The 22,878-nt window shown below is 35.9% G+C and overlaps 12 non-coding genes and 2 pseudogenes across 12 annotated transcripts; all 14 read right to left on the reverse strand.

Annotated features, from left to right (window-relative positions):
- Window positions 1-6,416: 6,416 nt before the first annotated feature.
- LOC113085555 (5S ribosomal RNA) lies at window positions 6,417-6,535 on the reverse strand. Its single transcript, XR_003284315.1, has one exon. It is a non-coding gene; the product is annotated as a 5S ribosomal RNA (ribosomal RNA).
- A 1,418-nt stretch (window positions 6,536-7,953) lies between these two features.
- LOC113085574 (5S ribosomal RNA) lies at window positions 7,954-8,072 on the reverse strand. The gene has a single exon (XR_003284329.1). It is a non-coding gene; the product is annotated as a 5S ribosomal RNA (ribosomal RNA).
- Window positions 8,073-8,858: 786 nt separating this feature from the next.
- LOC113085564 (5S ribosomal RNA) lies at window positions 8,859-8,977 on the reverse strand. The gene has a single exon (XR_003284323.1). It is a non-coding gene; the product is annotated as a 5S ribosomal RNA (ribosomal RNA).
- Window positions 8,978-9,475: 498 nt separating this feature from the next.
- On the reverse strand, window positions 9,476-9,594 carry LOC113085560 (5S ribosomal RNA). Its single transcript, XR_003284319.1, has one exon. It is a non-coding gene; the product is annotated as a 5S ribosomal RNA (ribosomal RNA).
- A 502-nt stretch (window positions 9,595-10,096) lies between these two features.
- LOC113085556 (5S ribosomal RNA) lies at window positions 10,097-10,215 on the reverse strand. Its single transcript, XR_003284316.1, has one exon. It is a non-coding gene; the product is annotated as a 5S ribosomal RNA (ribosomal RNA).
- Window positions 10,216-12,036: 1,821 nt separating this feature from the next.
- On the reverse strand, window positions 12,037-12,155 carry LOC113085561 (5S ribosomal RNA). The gene has a single exon (XR_003284320.1). It is a non-coding gene; the product is annotated as a 5S ribosomal RNA (ribosomal RNA).
- Window positions 12,156-13,839: 1,684 nt separating this feature from the next.
- On the reverse strand, window positions 13,840-13,958 carry LOC113085562 (5S ribosomal RNA). Its single transcript, XR_003284321.1, has one exon. It is a non-coding gene; the product is annotated as a 5S ribosomal RNA (ribosomal RNA).
- Window positions 13,959-14,460: 502 nt separating this feature from the next.
- LOC113085557 (5S ribosomal RNA) lies at window positions 14,461-14,579 on the reverse strand. The gene has a single exon (XR_003284317.1). It is a non-coding gene; the product is annotated as a 5S ribosomal RNA (ribosomal RNA).
- A 1,975-nt stretch (window positions 14,580-16,554) lies between these two features.
- On the reverse strand, window positions 16,555-16,673 carry LOC113085568 (uncharacterized; annotated as a pseudogene).
- A 656-nt stretch (window positions 16,674-17,329) lies between these two features.
- Window positions 17,330-17,444, reverse strand: LOC113085570 (uncharacterized; annotated as a pseudogene).
- Window positions 17,445-17,941: 497 nt separating this feature from the next.
- Window positions 17,942-18,060, reverse strand: LOC113085559 (5S ribosomal RNA). Its single transcript, XR_003284318.1, has one exon. It is a non-coding gene; the product is annotated as a 5S ribosomal RNA (ribosomal RNA).
- A 1,978-nt stretch (window positions 18,061-20,038) lies between these two features.
- On the reverse strand, window positions 20,039-20,157 carry LOC113085554 (5S ribosomal RNA). Its single transcript, XR_003284314.1, has one exon. It is a non-coding gene; the product is annotated as a 5S ribosomal RNA (ribosomal RNA).
- Window positions 20,158-21,222: 1,065 nt separating this feature from the next.
- LOC113085565 (5S ribosomal RNA) lies at window positions 21,223-21,341 on the reverse strand. Its single transcript, XR_003284324.1, has one exon. It is a non-coding gene; the product is annotated as a 5S ribosomal RNA (ribosomal RNA).
- Window positions 21,342-21,703: 362 nt separating this feature from the next.
- LOC113085573 (5S ribosomal RNA) lies at window positions 21,704-21,822 on the reverse strand. Its single transcript, XR_003284328.1, has one exon. It is a non-coding gene; the product is annotated as a 5S ribosomal RNA (ribosomal RNA).
- Between the last annotated feature and the right edge of the window lie 1,056 nt (window positions 21,823-22,878).

Below are 22,878 nucleotides of genomic sequence, written 5' to 3' on the forward strand. Positions count from 1 at the left end.
AGATCGGGCATTGACTCTATTTTTTGCCAAATTTATTATATACTTAGTGAAAAAATTCCAAAAGCTTAAAGCACCTGGTATTCCTTGGCGGTCTCTCATTCAAGTACTAACCAGACCTTAACCTGCTAAGATTCAGAGATCGGGCATTGACTCTATTTTTGGCAAAATTATTATATACTAAGTGAAAAATTTCCAAAAAGCTTACAGTACCTGGTATTCCCAGGCGGTCTCCCATCCAAGTACTAACCAGGCCCAAACCTGCTTAGCTTCCGAGATCAGACGAGATCAGGCATTTTTTTTTTTTTTTTTTTTTTTTTTTTTTATTAAAAATATTTCAGTACAAAAAGAAAAAATACATAAAATATTTCACATTTAAATCATTCATGTTATAGAAAACTCTCTTTCACAAAATAAATGCAGACATTCATTTAAGGTTACATTAAAGTTTCTAAGCAAACATAATCCTTTTCATCTGAAAAAAAAAAAAAAAAAAAAAAAAATTAAAAAAAAAAAATATTATATATATATAAAAAACTACAAATTAATTTCCAGTCCATTCAGTGTTTTCAAAACATAAGGATTGTTATTTAGAATTAGTTTATCAAATACATAAATTGTACCTTCAGCTTTAAAATAACTTTCTAGTGTTCGTATATAATCTTCCAATTTTTTCTTAAAATAAATCCATAATCCCAGTTTTTTGTTTTTGTCTCTTGCTATATTTCTCCTACACCATATCGCATATCTAGCTACAATTAAAAACAAATTTATAACATTTTGATTATCAGATTTCTCATTCATTCCAAATAAAAATATACAATTCCAACTCTCTTCATCTTCTATTACATCCATTTTTTCTCCTAACAAACTCTTAATCACATTTTTCATTTTGTCTCTGAAAATGATCAGTTCTTTACATGATAAAAACATGTGCACAATTCCTTCATTTGTTTCACAACAGACTTTACACAATGCATCCCCAGTCATTCCACATTTATACAACTTCTCTTCAGAAAAAATTATATTATGCCTTATATAAAAATCCAGATTCTCCATTTTAACATCAATGTGCCATTTTCTCAAATTTCTCCACAGAACTTCTTCCTCAAGGTTTGTAAAAACTTTTTTCCAAAATGTATTCCCAGCTGGTTTCTTAAAAACACTATTTCTAAACAAAACATAAAAAGTCCTAAGATGACTCACATGAAAAGGCTCCTTTTCTCCTTTTGCTTTTAAGAAAACCTTCATTTTATCATCTTCACTGTCTTGTCCTTGTTTTTCTATGTTTACTAACCATTCCTTTGGAATTGCCTCCTTTATTTTATCATATTGCTTTTTTAAAACATTCTTATTAACATGATTTTCATTATTTTTCACTTCATCATAAATTGCTTGCAAAGGTAAAAAACCTTCCCTCACTTCATACAAAACATCCCTTATTGTTTTAAATCCAGCATTAATCCAATGTTTAAAAAATAATTCTTTTCCTCTATATACAATATTCTCGTTCAGAAACAATGGCTGTGTTAAAAACTCCAATCTCCTAATAGGTTTAATACATACATTTGGTAAAAATTCTGTCCATGCTTCTAAAACTTCTTTATAAAACTCTGGGATTCCCGTTATCATTGTAGGTTTTAATTTCATCCACAGAATATCAGATCCTATTTTCATATGTCCGCATTTATATAAAAACATTCTCATAAGTATTTTCCATTCAGCTTTATTCTCTTCATTTAAAAATGTTTTCACAGTTTTAACTCTAAAGCTCTTTTTTTTTAATTCTGGATCTTGCAGCCCTAACCCACCTTCTTCTATGGCCCCTATTATTGTATTATAAGAAATCCTTGATGGCTTAGAGCCCCAGAGAAAATTTAAAACATCTTTTTTTAATCTTTTACTAATTCCCATAGGCATGGGTATCACACCCAAAACATACCACATTTTTGCCATCATTAATGCATTTATAACCAAAACCTTCCCTCTTAAAGTTAATTCCCTTTGTTTCCAATAATTTAACACTCTTTCCATTTCACCCACCACTTCATCCCACATCAAATCTCTCACCATTTTCTCATTTTTCCCAATCCTCACACCCAAAATCTTCAAGCTCTCTTCTTCTTTAAATGGATAAAATTTTTGAATTTTTTCAATTTTTCCTATACTCATAATAACCGTTTTTTGTTGATTTATCTTAGCTCCAGAACCTTTACAGTATTTTTCTATTATGTCCATTGCTTTAACTACACTAGCCACATCTTGCACTATTATAGTCGTATCATCTGCATATTGATATACTTTCTGCAACTCTCTATTTTCTTCTGTGTCTATTCCTCTAATTTCTTTCTCTTCCGTTATTGCCAACCCTAATGCCTCTGCCACTAAACTGTACAGCAAAGCTGATAATGGACAACCTTGTCTAATAGATCTAGTTAAATTAAAGGTCTCTGTTAAAAAACCATTGCACTTTACTTGACTTTTTGAATCTTTATATAAAATCTTCAACCACTTAATAAAATTTTCACCAAAACCAAACTGTTGTAAAATTCTAAACAAATACTCATGTTCAACACGGTCAAAGGCCTTTTCTAAATCAAGACTTATTACATATCCACTTTTTTTTTCAGAGATCATGTAACTTACAACATCTCTTATACTACTAATAGTATCAGTAATATCTCTTCCTGGTATTGCATAAGCCTGGTTTGTTTGTATTATATTTGGTAAAATTTTCTTCAATCTGTTAGCTAAAATCTTTGATAATATTTTAAAATCTGTATTTAACATAGTTATTGGTCTATAATTTTTAAGATCTGCAATGTCCCCTTTTCTTTTATAAATTAATTTTACTAATCCTATCCCCATAAAATAACTGGTTTTTTCCTTTTTAAAAATTTCGTCATACACATCTTTTAAAATTGGTGTCATTACATTTTTAAAAACCTTATAAAATTCACTTGGAAGACCATCTTTTCCTGGACTTTTACCATTATTTAACTGCATGATTGCTTCATCTATTTCTTCTTTTTCAATTCCCCTTTCACATACATTTTTATCACTATTATCTATCTTTATTTTGATTTTCCCTACCAAAAATTCAATTTCTTCTCTACCCACTCCTTCCCTTTTAAACAAATTTTCATAATAATCTTTTATTTCTTTTAAAACTTCTTCTTTTTCTTTTACCTTTCCTCCTCCTTTTCCTATTAATTCTTTAATCATTCCTGCTCTCTGTCTGTTTTTTTCCATATTAAAAAAGAATCTTGTACATTTTTCACCTTCCACTAAGTATTTTGCTTTACTTCTTATCATTGCTCCTTTATATTTTTTGTCTTCTATATCCTTTATTTTTTCCTCCAACATTACAGTTTTCTGTAAGTTGACAACCTCCTTACTTAGCTCATCTCTTAATTCTAATCTTATTTCTTTTTCTTTTCTTTTTTTAATTTTCTGTATTATTTTACTATGTTCTCTTGCACATTTTCCAATGTCATATTTTAAATTATCCCACCAAATTCTCTTTTCATCCTTATACATCTGATTTCCTTTTTCCTTCTTTATTAATACCTCTATTTGTTCCTTAAAATTCTCATCTTTTAAAATCTCAGTGTTTAACATCCATATTCCCGGCCCTCTTTTAAAATTATTCATATCAACTTGTATACATACAACTTTATGATCGCTTAACATTGTTTCCTTATAATATATAGTATCTATTAACTTCAACATTTCTCTTTTACTTATCAAGAAATCTATTCTACTTCTGCATATAAAATTCTTCAACGCCTGTTGCCTTGAGAATTCTCGTATCCCCTCGTTTCTTTCTCTCCAAACGTCCACTAAGTTATTTTCTTCCATTAGACTTTTTAATTCCTTCCTTCCACTATCAGATTTAAAAACCATCCCATCTGCAATATCCATCTTGCTAAACGTGGTGTTAAAATCCCCCATAATTAAAATATTCTTCCATTTCACAATAATATCTTTTAGTTTCTTAAAAAATAACACCTTTTCTTTTTCTACCACAGGTGCATGAATATTACACAGAATTATATTTGTCTCTCCCTCCATCATTTTCACTATCAAACACTTTCCTTGCATGTCATCATAAACCACTTGTGCTTTTTCACACACACCCTTTTTAATTAAAAATGCTACTCCCCTACCTAGCCTCCCATCACCATTACTATAAAATATATCACCTTTCCATTTCTTTTTAAAACTTTCCATTACTTCATCCCTCCAATTTGTTTCTTGAACCACTAAAACATTTGATTTACTACACAAAAGTTTCAACTTTTCAAATTTCCCTTTTTCTAGTAACCCTCTTACATTAAGTGTTGCAATTTTCAAAAACATAATACATAGCAAAGTACATATTATTCTGAACATTCATCAACTTTTCCCAGCTGCATTAATACCTCAAAACTATTTTCACCATAGTCTCTTTTTTTAAATACTTTCTCTTTCAGTTCTTTTTTTTTAATTATATGTCTCTTTTGTACATTCTCTAAATTTGGTTTTACCTTTAGTTGTCTTCTTCTTGTTATTGTAACCTTTTCCCAGTCATTTTTGTTGTCTTCTTTTCTTCCTGGCGTTGCTTTCTCTATCATTTGCATTTCCTGCCTTTCCTTTTCCTCCTCTCTTGTTTGTTTCAAGATTTCCGTTTGTATTCCATGTCCTTCTTCCTCTTTATCTCTTTCCATTTCACAGTACTTCTGTTCCTCCTCTGCATCTTCTCCTATTTGATTCTCTTCTTCTTCCTCAGTTTGTTCTGTTTGTTCATCCTCATTTACGTCGTCCACATCCTGTGATTTCTCCATTTCATCCACTTGCTCATAGTCTTTATCTGTTTCAACATCCTCCTCTATCCAGCATTCACATTTCACCAGTACTTTACGACACTCCGGGCATCTTACGGCATCACATTCCCTCGAAAAATGTCCCTTTTCACCACAGTCTCGACAGGAAAAGTCTGGACAATCCTTCAAAATGTGTCCCGGTTTCATACACAATCTACAGATCTTCATTTGACGATCATGTATGATCCTAAAATATTGCACTCCCTCTGCAGTATCAAATCTCGTACTGTAAGGCAGTGATATCACCTCCTTAGGGAATTTCACACGGACATATCTTGTTCCATCTGTAATTGTAGTGTCTGGATAGTACCTTCTTCTTATTGCAGATGTAACTTTAACTCCCCATGTTCCCAATTTTGCCATTATTTCTTCATCTGTGATATAAGCTGGTAAGTGCATGAATGAAACAACACACTCTCTTTCTTGAAGATTCCTCACTTCACAAACAATTCCTTTTACTGTTAGTCCTTCCTTTAAAACTTCACATGCTTCTTCATCCGTTACTGTTACCTCATACTCATTATTTAATCTTGGTCTTACCGCTAACACTTTACTCAGTCCAACTTTTTCAATCACTGCTTTTATCACATCCTCCACCCTTCGATCTCTTACTTCTGTAGTATTAACAATTACTGTGGCCTCCTTTGAGTAATGCTTTTGTTGTTCATTGTCTTTCATCTCATTCCTTTGTCTTCTCACCTCACTTGTCTCTGTTGATTTCCTTTGCTTTATTCTTTCTCCAGTATCTTTTTGAAGATCTTTACTATTGCTTATTTCCTCAGCCATGTCTTTGCCATCGCCATGTTGTTCCTCCATAATCAAAAACTTTAAGAGCTTTAAAGCTCCTTTGGCCCTAAGCAGTAAATTCTGCTCAGGGCCCTAAAAAATAAAAAAACCAAACCAAGAAAAATATATATATTTAACTAAATACAATATAATATAAGACAAACCAAAAACAAACACATGGGAGAGCCTTTCTCTCCCTACTGCCACCTCTTACTTCCTGGAATGTACCAACAATCACAGGTGCTCAGGGTGGTATGGCCGTAAGCGAAGACTGCTGCAAAGAGAATGCTATTTAAAGATCAGCCAATCTACTCGCCAGTACATTATATAAGTAGGAAAGAAAACCCAAAAACTTAAAGCACCTAGTATTCCTAGGCGGTCTCTCATCCAAGTAGTAACCAGACCTAAACCTGCTAAAATTTAGAGATCGGGCATTGACTCTATTTTTTGCCAAATTTATTATGTACTAAGTGAAAAAATTCCAAAAGCTTTAAGCACCTGGTATTCCTAGGCGGTCTTTCAACCAAGTACTAACCATACATTAACCTGCTAAGATTAAGAGATTGGGCATTGTCTCTTTTTTTTTTTTTTTTTTGCAAGATTATTATATAATTCGTGAAAAATATCCAAAAATTTAAAGCACCTGGTATTCCCAGGCTGTCTCCCATCTATGTACTAACCTGGCCCAAACCTGCTTATATTCAGAGATCGGGCATTGACTCTATTTTTTTGCAAAATTATTATATACTAAGTGAAAAATTTCCAAAAAGCTTACAGTACCTGGTATTCCCAGGCGGTCTCCCATCCAAGTACTAACCAGGCCCAAACCTGCTTAACTTCCAAGATCAGACGAGATCGGGCATAGCCAGGCTGGTATGGCCATAAGCGAAGACTGCTGCAAAGAGAAGGCTATTTAAAGATCAGCCAATCTACTCGCCAGTACATTATATAAGTAGGAAAGAAAACCCAAAAGCTTAAAGCACCTGGTATTCCTTGGCGGTCTCTCATCCAAGTACTAACTAGACCTAAACCTGCTAAAATTCAGAGATCGGGCATTGACTCTTTTTTCTTTTTTTGCAAGATTATTATATAATTTGTGAAAAATATCCAAAAATTTAAAGCACCTGGTATTCCCAGGCAGTCTCCCATCCATGTACTAACCTGACCCAAACCTGCTTATATTCAGAGATCGGGCATTGACTCTATTTTTTGCCAAATTTATTATATACTAAGTGAAAAAATTCCAAAAGCTTAAAGCACCTGGTATTCCTTGGCGGTCTCTCATTCCAAAAATTTAAAGCACCTGGTATTCCCAGGCAGTCTCCCATCCATGAACTAACCTGGCTTAAACCTGCTTATATTCAGAGATCGGGCATTGACTCTATTTTTTGCCAAATTTATTATATACTAAGTGAAAAAATTCACTTAGTATATAAGAGAATGCTATTTAAAGATCAGCCATTCTACTCGCCAGTACATTATATAAGTAGGAAAGAAAACCCAAAAGCTTAAAGCACCTAGTATTCCTAGGCGGTCTCTCATCCAAGTACTAACTAGACCTAAACCTGCTAAAATTCAGAGATCGGGCATTGACTCTTTTTTCTTTTTTTGCAAGATTATTATATAATTCGTGAAAAATATCCAAAAATTTAAAGCACCTGGTATTCCCAGGCAGTCTCCCATCCATGTACTAACCTGGCCCAAACCTGCTTATATTCAGAGATCGGGCATTGACTCTATTTTTTGCCAAATTTATTATATACTAAGTGAAAAAATTCCAAAAGCTTAAAGCACCTGGTATTCCTTGGCGGTCTCTCATTAAAGTACTAACCAGACCTTCAGAGATCGGGCTAAGTATACTAAGTGAAAAAATTCCAAAAATTTAAAGCACCTGGTATTCCCAGGCAGTCTCCCATCCATGTACTAACCTGGCTTAAACCTGCTTATATTCAGAGATCGGGCATTGACTCTATTTTTTGCCAAATTTATTATATACTAAGTGAAAAAATTCCAAAAGCTTAAAGCACCTGGTATTCCTTGGCGGTCTCTCATTCAAGTACTAACCAGACCTTAACCTGCTAAGATTCAGAGATCGGGCATTGACTCTTTTTTTTTTTTTTTTTTTTTTTTTTGCAAGATTATTATATAATTCGTGAAAAATATCCAAAAATTTAAAGCACCTGGTATTCCCAGGCTGTCTCCCATCCATGTACTAACCTGGCCCAAACCTGCTTATATTCAGAGATCGGGCATTGACTCTATTTTTTGGCAAAATTATTACATACTAAGTCAAAAATTTCCAAAATGCTTACAGCACCTGGTATTCCCAGGCGGTCTCCCATCCAAGTACTAACCAGGCTCAAACCTGCTTAGCTTCCGAGATCAGACGAGATCGGGCATAGCCAGGCTGGTATGGCCGTAAGCGAAGACTGCTGCAAAGAGAATGCTATTTAAAGATCAGCCAATCTACTCGCCAGTACATTATATAAGTAGGAAAGAAAACCCAAAAGCTTAAAGCACCTAGTATTCCTAGGCGGTCTCTCATCCAAGAACTAACCAGACCTAAACCTGCTAAAATTTAGAGATCGGGCATTGACTCTATTTTTTGCCAAATTTATTATATACTAAGTGAAAAAATTCCAAAAGCTTTAAGCACCTGGTATTCCTAGGCGGTCTTTCAACCAAGTACTAACCAGACCTAAACCTGCTAAGATTCAGAGATCGGGCATTGACTCTTTTTTTTTTTTTTTTTTTTTTTTTGCAAGATTATTATATAATTCGTGAAAAATATCCAAAAATTTAAAGCACCTGGTATTCCCAGGCAGTCTCCCATCCATGTACTAACCTGGCCCAAACCTGCTTATATTCAGAGATCGGGCATTGACTCTTTTTTTCTTTTTTGCAAGATTATTATATAATTTATGAAAAATATCCAAAAATTTAAAGCACCTGGTATTCCAAGGCAGTCTCCCATCCATGTACTAACCTGGCTTAAACCTGCTTATATTCAGAGATCGGGCATTGACTCTATTTTTTGCCAAATTTATTATATACTAAGTGAAAAAATTCCAAAAATTTAAAGCACCTGGTATTCCCAGGCAGTCTCCCATCCATGTACTAACCTGGCTTAAACCTGCTTATATTCAGAGATCGGGCATTGACTCTATTTTTTGGCAAAATTATTACATACTAAGTCAAAAATTTCCAAAATGCTTACAGCACCTGGTATTCCCAGGCGGTCTCCCATCCAAGTACTAACCATGCCCAAACCTGCTTAGCTTCCGAGATCAGACGAGTTCGGGCATAGCCAGGCTGGTATGGCCGTAAGCGAAGACTGCTGCAAAGAGAAGGCTATTTAAAGATCAGCCAATCTACTCGCCAGTACATTATATAAGTAGGAAAGAAAACCCAAAAGCTTAAAGCACCTAGTATTCCTAGGCGGTCTCTCATCCAAGTACTAACTAGACCTAAACCTGCTAAAATTCAGAGATCGGGCATTGACTCTTTTTTCTTTTTTTGCAAGATTATTATATAATTCGTGAAAAATATCCAAAAATTTAAAGCACCTGGTATTCCCAGGCAGTCTCCCATCCATGTACTAACCTGGCCCAAACCTGCTTATATTCAGAGATCGGGCATTGACTCTATTTTTTGCCAAATTTATTATATACTTAGTGAAAAAATTCCAAAAGCTTAAAGCACCTGGTATTCCTTGGCGGTCTCTCATTCAAGTACTAACCAGACCTTAACCTGCTAAGATTCAGAGATCGGGCATTGACTCTATTTTTTGGCAAAATTATTATATACTAAGTGAAAAATTTCCAAAAAGCTTACAGTACCTGGTATTCCCAGGCGGTCTCCCATCCAAGTACTAACCAGGCCCAAACCTGCTTAGCTTCCGAGATCAGACGAGATCAGGCATAGCCAGGCTGGTATGTCCGTAAGCGAAGACTGCTGCAAAGAGAATGCTATTTAAAGATCAGCCAATCTACTCGCCAGTACATTATATAAGTAGGAAAGAAAACCCAAAAACTTAAAGCACCTAGTATTCCTAGGCGGTCTCTCATCCAAGTAGTAACCAGACCTAAACCTGCTAAAATTTAGAGATCGGGCATTGACTCTATTTTTTGCCAAATTTATTATATACTAAGTGAAAAAATTCCAAAAGCTTTAAGCACCTGGTATTCCTAGGCGGTCTTTCAACCAAGTACTAACCATACATTAACCTGCTAAGATTAAGAGATTGGGCATTGTCTCTTTTTTTTTTTTTTTTTTGCAAGATTATTATATAATTCGTGAAAAATATCCAAAAATTTAAAGCACCTGGTATTCCCAGGCTGTCTCCCATCTATGTACTAACCTGGCCCAAACCTGCTTATATTCAGAGATCGGGCATTGACTCTATTTTTTTGCAAAATTATTATATACTAAGTGAAAAATTTCCAAAAAGCTTACAGTACCTGGTATTCCCAGGCGGTCTCCCATCCAAGTACTAACCAGGCCCAAACCTGCTTAACTTCCAAGATCAGACGAGATCGGGCATAGCCAGGCTGGTATGGCCATAAGCGAAGACTGCTGCAAAGAGAAGGCTATTTAAAGATCAGCCAATCTACTCGCCAGTACATTATATAAGTAGGAAAGAAAACCCAAAAGCTTAAAGCACCTGGTATTCCTTGGCGGTCTCTCATCCAAGTACTAACTAGACCTAAACCTGCTAAAATTCAGAGATCGGGCATTGACTCTTTTTTCTTTTTTTGCAAGATTATTATATAATTTGTGAAAAATATCCAAAAATTTAAAGCACCTGGTATTCCCAGGCAGTCTCCCATCCATGTACTAACCTGACCCAAACCTGCTTATATTCAGAGATCGGTTATTGACTCTATTTTTTGGCAAAATTATTACATACTAAGTGAAAAAATTCCAAAAGCTTTAAGCACCTGGTATTCCTAGGCGGTCTTTCAACCAAATACTAACCATACCTAAACCTGCTAAGATTCAGAGATCGGGCATTGACACTTTTTTTTTTTTTTGCAAGATTATTATATAATTCGTGAAAAATATCCAAAAACTTAAAGCACCTGGCATTCCCAGGCAGTCTCCCATCCATGTACTAACCTGGCCCAAACCTGCTTATATTCAGAGATCTGGCATTGACTCTTTTTTTTTTTTGCAAGATTATTATATAATTCGTGAAAAATATCCAAAAATTTAAAGCACCTGGTATTCCCAGGCAGTCTCCCATCCATGTACTATCCTGGCCCAAACCTGCTTTTATTCAGAGATCGGGCATTGACTCTTTTTTCTTTTTTGCAAGATTATTATATAATTTGTGAAAAATATCCAAAAATTTAAAGCACCTGGTATTCCCAGGCAGTCTCCCATCCATGTACTAACCTGGCTTAAACCTGCTTATATTCAGAGATCGGGCATTGACTCTATTTTTTGCCAAATTTATTATATACTAAGTGAAAAAATTCCAAAAGCTTAAAGCACCTGGTATTCCTTGGCGGTCTCTCATTCCAAAAATTTAAAGCACCTGGTATTCCCAGGCAGTCTCCCATCCATGAACTAACCTGGCTTAAACCTGCTTATATTCAGAGATCGGGCATTGACTCTATTTTTTGCCAAATTTATTATATACTAAGTGAAAAAATTCACTTAGTATATAAGAGAATGCTATTTAAAGATCAGCCATTCTACTCGCCAGTACATTATATAAGTAGGAAAGAAAACCCAAAAGCTTAAAGCACCTAGTATTCCTAGGCGGTCTCTCATCCAAGTACTAACTAGACCTAAACCTGCTAAAATTCAGAGATCGGGCATTGACTCTTTTTTCTTTTTTTGCAAGATTATTATATAATTCGTGAAAAATATCCAAAAATTTAAAGCACCTGGTATTCCCAGGCAGTCTCCCATCCATGTACTAACCTGGCCCAAACCTGCTTATATTCAGAGATCGGGCATTGACTCTATTTTTTGCCAAATTTATTATATACTAAGTGAAAAAATTCCAAAAGCTTAAAGCACCTGGTATTCCTTGGCGGTCTCTCATTAAAGTACTAACCAGACCTTCAGAGATCGGGCTAAGTATACTAAGTGAAAAAATTCCAAAAATTTAAAGCACCTGGTATTCCCAGGCAGTCTCCCATCCATGTACTAACCTGGCTTAAACCTGCTTATATTCAGAGATCGGGCATTGACTCTATTTTTTGCCAAATTTATTATATACTAAGTGAAAAAATTCCAAAAGCTTAAAGCACCTGGTATTCCTTGGCGGTCTCTCATTCAAGTACTAACCAGACCTTAACCTGCTTATATTCAGAGATCGGGCATTGACTCTATTTTTTGGCAAAATTATTATATACTAAGTGAAAAATTTCCAAAAAGCTTACAGTACCTGGTATTCCCAGGCGGTCTCCCATCCAAGTACTAACCAGGCCCAAACCTGCTTAGCTTCCGAGATCAGACGAGATCAGGCATAGCCAGGCTGGTATGTCCGTAAGCGAAGACTGCTGCAAAGAGAATGCTATTTAAAGATCAGCCAATCTACTCGCCAGTACATTATATAAGTAGGAAAGAAAACCCAAAAACTTAAAGCACCTAGTATTCCTAGGCGGTCTCTCATCCAAGTAGTAACCAGACCTAAACCTGCTAAAATTTAGAGATCGGGCATTGACTCTATTTTTTGCCAAATTTATTATATACTAAGTGAAAAAATTCCAAAAGCTTTAAGCACCTGGTATTCCTAGGCGGTCTTTCAACCAAGTACTAACCATACATTAACCTGCTAAGATTAAGAGATTGGGCATTGTCTCTTTTTTTTTTTTTTTTTTTGCAAGATTATTATATAATTCGTGAAAAATATCCAAAAACTTAAAGCACCTGGCATTCCCAGGCAGTCTCCCATCCATGTACTAACCTGGCCCAAACCTGCTTATATTCAGAGATCGGGCATTGACTCTTTTTTTTTTTTGCAAGATTATTATATAATTCGTGAAAATATCCAAAAATTTAAAGCACCTGGTATTCCCAGGCAGTCTCCCATCCATGTACTATCCTGGCCCAAACCTGCTTATATTCAGAGACCGGGCATTGACTCTTTTTTCTTTTTTGCAAGATTATTATATAATTTGTGAAAAATATCCAAAAATTTAAAGCACCTGGTATTCCCAGGCAGTCTCCCATCCATGTACTAACCTGGCTTAAACCTGCTTATATTCAGAGATCGGGCATTGACTCTATTTTTTGCCAAATTTATTATATACTAAGTGAAAAAATTCCAAAAGCTTAAAGCACCTGGTATTCCTTGGCGGTCTCTCATTCCAAAAATTTAAAGCACCTGGTATTCCCAGGCAGTCTCCCATCCATGAACTAACCTGGCTTAAACCTGCTTATATTCAGAGATCGGGCATTGACTCTATTTTTTGCCAAATTTATTATATACTAAGTGAAAAAATTCACTTAGTATATAAGAGAATGCTATTTAAAGATCAGCCATTCTACTCGCCAGTACATTATATAAGTAGGAAAGAAAACCCAAAAGCTTAAAGCACCTAGTATTCCTAGGCGGTCTCTCATCCAAGTACTAACTAGACCTAAACCTGCTAAAATTCAGAGATCGGGCATTGACTCTTTTTTCTTTTTTTGCAAGATTATTATATAATTCGTGAAAAATATCCAAAAATTTAAAGCACCTGGTATTCCCAGGCAGTCTCCCATCCATGTACTAACCTGGCCCAAACCTGCTTATATTCAGAGATCGGGCATTGACTCTATTTTTTGCCAAATTTATTATATACTAAGTGAAAAAATTCCAAAAGCTTAAAGCACCTGGTATTCCTTGGCGGTCTCTCATTAAAGTACTAACCAGACCTTCAGAGATCGGGCTAAGTATACTAAGTGAAAAAATTCCAAAAATTTAAAGCACCTGGTATTCCCAGGCAGTCTCCCATCCATGTACTAACCTGGCTTAAACCTGCTTATATTCAGAGATCGGGCATTGACTCTATTTTTTGCCAAATTTATTATATACTAAGTGAAAAAATTCCAAAAGCTTAAAGCACCTGGTATTCCTTGGCGGTCTCTCATTCAAGTACTAACCAGACCTTAACCTGCTAAGATTCAGAGATCGGGCATTGACTCTATTTTTTGGCAAAATTATTATATACTAAGTGAAAAATTTCCAAAAAGCTTACAGTACCTGGTATTCCCAGGCGGTCTCCCATCCAAGTACTAACCAGGCCCAAACCTGCTTAGCTTCCGAGATCAGACGAGATCAGGCATAGCCAGGCTGGTATGTCCGTAAGCGAAGACTGCTGCAAAGAGAATGCTATTTAAAGATCAGCCAATCTACTCGCCAGTACATTATATAAGTAGGAAAGAAAACCCAAAAACTTAAAGCACCTAGTATTCCTAGGCGGTCTCTCATCCAAGTAGTAACTAGACCTAAACCTGCTAAAATTCAGAGATCGGGCATTGACTCTATTTTTTGCCAAATTTATTATATACTAAGTGAAAAAATTCCAAAAGCTTTAAGCACCTGGTATTCCTAGGCGGTCTTTCAACCAAGTACTAACCATACATTAACCTGCTAAGATTAAGAGATTGGGCATTGTCTCTTTTTTTTTTTTTTTTTTGCAAGATTATTATATAATTCGTGAAAAATATCCAAAAATTTAAAGCACCTGGTATTCCCAGGCTGTCTCCCATCTATGTACTAACCTGGCCCAAACCTGCTTATATTCAGAGATCGGGCATTGACTCTATTTTTTTGCAAAATTATTATATACTAAGTGAAAAATTTCCAAAAAGCTTACAGTACCTGGTATTCCCAGGCGGTCTCCCATCCAAGTACTAACCAGGCCCAAACCTGCTTAACTTCCAAGATCAGACGAGATCGGGCATAGCCAGGCTGGTATGGCCATAAGCGAAGACTGCTGCAAAGAGAAGGCTATTTAAAGATCAGCCAATCTACTCGCCAGTACATTATATAAGTAGGAAAGAAAACCCAAAAGCTTAAAGCACCTGGTATTCCTTGGCGGTCTCTCATCCAAGTACTAACTAGACCTAAACCTGCTAAAATTCAGAGATCGGGCATTGACTCTTTTTTCTTTTTTTGCAAGATTATTATATAATTTGTGAAAAATATCCAAAAATTTAAAGCACCTGGTATTCCCAGGCAGTCTCCCATCCATGTACTAACCTGTCCCAAACCTGCTTATATTCAGAGATCGGTTATTGACTCTATTTTTTGGCAAAATTATTACATACTAAGTGAAAAAATTCCAAAAGCTTTAAGCACCTGGTATTCCTAGGCGGTCTTTCAACCAAATACTAACCATACCTAAACCTGCTAAGATTCAGAGATCGGGCATTGACACTTTTTTTTTTTTTTGCAAGATTATTATATAATTCGTGAAAAATATCCAAAAATTTAAAGCACCTGGCATTCCCAGGCAGTCTCCCATCCATGTACTAACCTGGCCCAAACCTGCTTATATTCAGAGATCGGGCATTGACTCTTTTTTTTTTTTGCAAGATTATTATATAATTCGTGAAAAATATCCAAAAATTTAAAGCACCTGGTATTCCCAGGCAGTCTCCCATCCATGTACTATCCTGGCCCAAACCTGCTTATATTCAGAGATCGGGCATTGACTCTTTTTTCTTTTTTGCAAGATTATTATATAATTTGTGAAAAATATCCAAAAATTTAAAGCACCTGGTATTCCCAGGCAGTCTCCCATCCATGTACTAACCTGGCTTAAACCTGCTTATATTCAGAGATCGGGCATTGACTCTATTTTTTTTCCAAATTTATTATATACTAAGTGAAAAAATTCCAAAAGCTTAAAGCACCTGGTATTCCTTGGCGGTCTCTCATTCCAAAAATTTAAAGCACCTGGTATTCCCAGGCAGTCTCCCATCCATGAACTAACCTGGCTTAAACCTGCTTATATTCAGAGATCGGGCATTGACTCTATTTTTTGCCAAATTTATTATATACTAAGTGAAAAAATTCACTTAGTATATAAGAGAATGCTATTTAAAGATCAGCCATTCTACTCGCCAGTACATTATATAAGTAGGAAAGAAAACCCAAAAGCTTAAAGCACCTAGTATTCCTAGGCGGTCTCTCATCCAAGTACTAACTAGACCTAAACCTGCTAAAATTCAGAGATCGGGCATTGACTCTTTTTTCTTTTTTTGCAAGATTATTATATAATTCGTGAAAAATATCCAAAAATTTAAAGCACCTGGTATTCCCAGGCAGTCTCCCATCCATGTACTAACCTGGCCCAAACCTGCTTATATTCAGAGATCGGGCATTGACTCTATTTTTTGCCAAATTTATTATATACTAAGTGAAAAAATTCCAAAAGCTTAAAGCACCTGGTATTCCTTGGCGGTCTCTCATTAAAGTACTAACCAGACCTTCAGAGATCGGGCCTAAGTATACTAAGTGAAAAAATTCCAAAAATTTAAAGCACCTGGTATTCCCAGGCAGTCTCCCATCCATGTACTAACCTGGCTTAAACCTGCTTATATTCAGAGATCGGGCATTGACTCTATTTTTTGCCAAATTTATTATATACTAAGTGAAAAAATTCCAAAAAGCTTAAAGCACCTGGTATTCCTTGGCGGTCTCTCATTCAAGTACTAACCAGACCTTAACCTGCTAAGATTCAGAGATCGGGCATTGACTCTTTTTTTTTTTTTTTTTTTTTTTTTTGCAAGATTATTATATAATTCGTGAAAAATATCCAAAAATTTAAAGCACCTGGTATTCCCAGGCTGTCTCCCATCCATGTACTAACCTGGCCCAACCTGCTTATATTCAGAGATCGGGCATTGACTCTATTTTTTGGCAAAATTATTACATACTAAGTCAAAAATTTCCAAATGCTTACAGCACCTGGTACTCCCAGGCGGTCTCCCATCCAAGTACTAACCAGGCCCAAACTGCTTAGCTTCCGAGATCAGACGAGATCGGGCATAGCCAGGCTGGTATGGCCCGTAAGCGAAGACTGCTGCAAAGAGAATGCTATTTAAAGATCAGCCAATCTACTCGCCAGTCATTATATAAGTAGGAAAGAAAACCCAAAAGCTTAAAGCACCTAGTATTCCTAGGCGGTCTCTCATCCAAGAACTAACCAGACCTAAACCTGCTAAAATTTAGAGATCGGGCATTGACTCTATTTTTTTGCCAATTTATTATATACTAAGTGAAAAAATTCCAAAAGCTTTAAGCACCTGGTATTCCTAGGCGGTCTTTCAACCAAGTACTAACCAGACCTAAACCTGCTAAGATTCAGAGATCGGGCATTGACTCTTTTTTTTTTTTTTTTTTTTTTTTTTGCAAGATTATTAATATAATTTCGTGAAAAATATCCAAAAATTTAAAGCACCTGGTATTCCCAGGCAGTCTCCCATCCATGTACTAACCTGGCCTTAAACCTGCTTATATTCAGAGATCGGGCATTGACTCTATTTTTTGCCAAAATTTATTATATTACTTAGTGAAAAAAATTCCAAAGATTTAAAGCACCTGGTATTCCTTGGCAGTCTCTCCATCCAATGTACTAACCAGACCTTAAACCTGCTTAAGATTCAGAGATCGGGCATTGACTCTATTTTTTGGCAAAATTATTACATACTAAGTCAAAAATTTCCAAAAATGCTTACAGCACCTGGTCCAGGCGGTCTCCCATCCAAGTACTAACCAGGCCCAAACCTGCTTAGCTTCCGAGATCAGACGAGATCAGGCATAGCCAGGCTGGTATGTCCGTAAGCGAAGACTGCTGCAAGAGAATGCTATTTAAAGATCAGCCAATCTACTCGCCAGTACATTATATAAGTAGGAAGAAAACCCAAAAACTTAAAGCACTAGTATTCCTAGGCGGTCTCTCATCCAAGTAGTAACCAGACCTAAACCTGCTAAAATTTAGAGATCGGGCATTGACTCTATTTTTTGCCAAATTATTATATACTAAGTGAAAAAATTCCAAAGGCTTTAAGCACCTGGTATTCCTAGGCGGTCTTTCAACCAAGTACTAACCATACATTAACCTGCTAAGATTAAGAGATTGGGCATTGTCTCTTTTTTTTTTTTTTTTTGCAAGATTATTATATAATTCGTGAAAAATATCCAAAAATTTAAAGCACCTGGTATTCCCAGGCTGTCTCCCATCTATGTACTAACCTGGCCCAAACCTGCTTATATTCAGAGATCGGGCATTGACTCTATTTTTTTGCAAAATTATTATATACTAAGTGAAAAATTTCCAAAAAGCTTACAGTACCTGGTATTCCCAGGCGGTCTCCCATCCAAGTACTAACCAGGCCCAAACCTGCTTAACTTCCAAGATCAGACGAGATCGGGCATAGCCAGGCTGGTATGGCCATAAGCGAAGACTGCTGCAAAGAGAAGGCTATTTAAAGATCAGCCAATCTACTCGCCAGTACATTATATAAGTAGGAAAGAAAACCCAAAAGCTTAAAGCACCTGGTATTCCTTGGCGGTCTCTCATCCAAGTACTAACTAGACCTAAACCTGCTAAAATTCAGAGATCGGGCATTGACTCTTTTTTCTTTTTTTGCAAGATTATTATATAATTTGTGAAAAATATCCAAAAATTTAAAGCACCTGGTATTCCCAGGCAGTCTCCCATCCATGTACTAACCTGTCCCAAACCTGCTTATATTCAGAGATCGGTTATTGACTCTATTTTTTGGCAAAATTATTACATACTAAGTGAAAAAATTCCAAAAGCTTTAAGCACCTGGTATTCCTAGGCGGTCTTTCAACCAAATACTAACCATACCTAAACCTGCTAAGATTCAGAGATCGGGCATTGACACTTTTTTTTTTTTTTGCAAGATTATTATATAATTCGTGAAAAATATCCAAAAATTTAAAGCACCTGGCATTCCCAGGCAGTCTCCCATCCATGTACTAACCTGGCCCAAACCTGCTTATATTCAGAGATCGGGCATTGACTCTTTTTTTTTTTTTGCAAGATTATTATATAATTCGTGAAAAATATCCAAAAATTTAAAGCACCTGGTATTCCCAGGCAGTCTCCCATCCATGTACTATCCTGGCCCAAACCTGCTTATATTCAGAGATCGGGCATTGACTCTTTTTTCTTTTTTGCAAGATTATTATATAATTTGTGAAAAATATCCAAAAATTTAAAGCACCTGGTATTCCCAGGCAGTCTCCCATCCATGTACTAACCTGGCTTAAACCTGCTTATATTCAGAGATCGGGCATTGACTCTATTTTTTTTCCAAATTTATTATATACTAAGTGAAAAAATTCCAAAAGCTTAAAGCACCTGGTATTCCTTGGCGGTCTCTCATTCCAAAAATTTAAAGCACCTGGTATTCCCAGGCAGTCTCCCATCCATGTACTAACCTGGCTTAAACCTGCTTATATTCAGAGATCGGGCATTGACTCTATTTTTTGCCAAATTTATTATATACTAAGTGAAAAAATTCACTTAGTATATAAGAGAATGCTATTTAAAGATCAGCCATTCTACTCGCCAGTACATTATATAAGTAGGAAAGAAAACCCAAAAGCTTAAAGCACCTAGTATTCCTAGGCGGTCTCTCATCCAAGAACTAACTAGACCTAAACCTGCTAAAATTCAGAGATCGGGCATTGACTCTTTTTTCTTTTTTTGCAAGATTATTATATAATTCGTGAAAAATATCCAAAAATTTAAAGCACCTGGTATTCCCAGGCAGTCTCCCATCCATGTACTAACCTGGCCCAAACCTGCTTATATTCAGAGATCGGGCATTGACTCTATTTTTTGCCAAATTTATTATATACTAAGTGAAAAAATTCCAAAAGCTTAAAGCACCTGGTATTCCTTGGCGGTCTCTCATTAAAGTACTAACCAGACCTTCAGAGATCGGGCTAAGTATACTATGTGAAAAAATTCCAAAAATTTAAAGCACCTGGTATTCCCAGGCAGTCTCCCATCCATGTACTAACCTGGCTTAAACCTGCTTATATTCAGAGATCGGGCATTGACTCTATTTTTTGCCAAATTTATTATATACTAAGTGAAAAAATTCCAAAAGCTTAAAGCACCTGGTATTCCTTGGCGGTCTCTCATTCAAGTACTAACCAGACCTTAACCTGCTAAGATTCAGAGATCGGGCATTGACTCTTTTTTTTTTTTTTTTTTTTTTTTTTTTGCAAGATTATTATATAATTCGTGAAAAATATCCAAAAATTTAAAGCACCTGGTATTCCCAGGCTGTCTCCCATCCATGTACTAACCTGGCCCAAACCTGCTTATATTCAGAGATCGGGTATTGACTCTATTTTTTGGCAAAATTATTACATACTAAGTCAAAAATTTCCAAAATGCTTACAGCACCTGGTATTCCCAGGCGGTCTCCCATCCAAGTACTAACCAGGCCCAAACCTGCTTAGCTTCCGAGATCAGACGAGATCGGGCATAGCCAGGCTGGTATGGCCGTAAGCGAAGACTGCTGCAAAGAGAATGCTATTTAAAGATCAGCCAATCTACTCGCCAGTACATTATATAAGTAGGAAAGAAAACCCAAAAGCTTAAAGCACCTAGTATTCCTAGGCGGTCTCTCATCCAAGAACTAACCAGACCTAAACCTGCTAAAATTTAGAGATCGGGCATTGACTCTATTTTTTGCCAAATTTATTACATACTAAGTGAAAAAATTCCAAAAGCTTTAAGCACCTGGTATTCCTAGGCGGTCTTTCAACCAAGTACTAACCAGACCTAAACCTGCTAAGATTCAGAGATCGGGCATTGACTCTTTTTTTTTTTTTTTGCAAGATTATTATATAATTCGTGAAAAATATCCAAAAATTTAAAGCACCTGGTATTCCCAGGCAGTCTCCCATCCATGTACTAACCTGGCTTAAACCTGCTTATATTCAGAGATCGGGCATTGACTCTATTTTTTGCCAAATTTATTATATACTAAGTGAAAAAATTCCAAAAGCTTAAAGCACCTGGTATTCCTTGGCGGTCTCTCATTCAAGTACTAACCAGACCTTAACCTGCTAAGATTCAGAGATCGGGCATTGACTCTTTTTTTTTTTTTTTTTTTTTTTTTTTGCAAGATTATTATATAATTCGTGAAAAATATCCAAAAATTTAAAGCACCTGGTATTCCCAGGCAGTCTCCCATCCATGTACTAACCTGGCCCAAACCTGCTTATATTCAGAGATCGGGCATTGACTCTTTTTTCTTTTTTGCAAGATTATTATATAATTTATGAAAAATATCCAAAAATTTAAAGCACCTGGTATTCCAAGGCAGTCTCCCATCCATGTACTAACCTGGCTTAAACCTGCTTATATTCAGAGATCGGGTATTGACTCTATTTTTTGCCAAATTTATTATATACTAAGTGAAAAAATTCCAAAAATTTAAAGCACCTGGTATTCCCAGGCAGTCTCCCATCCATGTACTAACCTGGCTTAAACCTGCTTATATTCAGAGATCGGGCATTGACTCTATTTTTTGGCAAAATTATTACATACTAAGTCAAAAATTTCCAAAATGCTTACAGCACCTGGTATTCCCAGGCGGTCTCCCATCCAAGTACTAACCATGCCCAAACCTGCTTAGCTTCCGAGATCAGACGAGTTCGGGCATAGCCAGGCTGGTATGGCCGTAAGCGAAGACTGCTGCAAAGAGAAGGCTATTTAAAGATCAGCCAATCTACTCGCCAGTACATTATATAAGTAGGAAAGAAAACCCAAAAGCTTAAAGCACCTAGTATTCCTAGGCGGTCTCTCATCCAAGTACTAACTAGACCTAAACCTGCTAAAATTCAGAGATCGGGCATTGACTCTTTTTTCTTTTTTTGCAAGATTATTATATAATTCGTGAAAAATATCCAAAAATTTAAAGCACCTGGTATTCCCAGGCAGTCTCCCATCCATGTACTAACCTGGCCCAAACCTGCTTATATTCAGAGATCGGGCATTGACTCTATTTTTTGGCAAAATTATTATATACTAAGTGAAAAATTTCCAAAAAGCTTACAGTACCTGGTATTCCCAGGCGGTCTCCCATCCAAGTACTAACCAGGCCCAAACCTGCTTAACTTCCGAGATCAGACGAGATCGGGCATAGCCAGGCTGGTATGGCCATAAGCGAAGACTGCTGCAAAGAGAAGGCTATTTAAAGATCAGCCAATCTACTCGCCAGTATATTATATAAGTAGGAAAGAAAACCCAAAAACTTAAAGCAAATAGTATTCCTAGGCGGTCTCTCATCCAAGTACTAACCAGACCTAAACCTGCTAAAATTTAGAGATCGGGCATTGACTCTATTTTTTGCCAAATTTATTATATACTAAGTGAAAAAATTCCAAAAGCTTTAAGCACCTGGTATTCCTAGGCGGTCTTTCAACCAAGTACTAACCATACCTAAACCTGCTAAGATTCAGAGATTGGGCATTGTCTCTTTTTTTTTTTTTTTTGCAAGATTATTATATAATTCGTGAAAAATATCCAAAAATTTAAAGCACCTGGTATTCCCAGGCTGTCTCCCATCCATGTATTAACCTGGCCCAAACCTGCTTATATTCAGAGATCGGGCATTGACTCTATTTTTTTGCAAAATTATTATATACTAAGTGAAATATTTCCAAAAAGCTTACAGTACCTGGTGTTCCCAGGCAGTCTCCCATCCAAGTACTAACCAGGCCCAAACCTGCTTAACTTCCAAGATCAGACGAGATCGGGCATAGCTTTTTTTTTTTTTTTTTTTTTTTATTAAAATTCTTTTACAAAAAATTCCAATTCATTTACAACATTCCAGGGAACTCAATTTTACAATTCCTTAAAACATTTTGTACATTAACTGAGAACATTTTATAAAAAACATCCATTTTCCTTTCCATCTTACAATACACATATAACAGTTGCAAATATTCTTCTATTCTCTTTTTAAAATATCCCCATATGTCTATTTTACAGTCTTTGTTTCTCACTATGTTTCTTCTTTTCCATATCACATACTTCCCCATTGATATACATAGATTGACCACCTCCTTATTTGTACAATTTTCATTCAGTCCCATTATTATCAACTCATCCCAGTTTGGAATATCTTCCTTTTCTCTTAGTTGATTTATCAAACCTTTTAAAATCTTAAAAAATTCTTTCAATTCATCACAATATAAAAACAAATGTAAAAATCCTTCATC

This window comes from Carassius auratus, unplaced genomic scaffold (genome assembly GCF_003368295.1).
Source record: "Carassius auratus strain Wakin unplaced genomic scaffold, ASM336829v1 scaf_tig00041869, whole genome shotgun sequence".
In the NCBI taxonomy this organism is placed as follows: domain Eukaryota; kingdom Metazoa; phylum Chordata; class Actinopteri; order Cypriniformes; family Cyprinidae; genus Carassius; species Carassius auratus.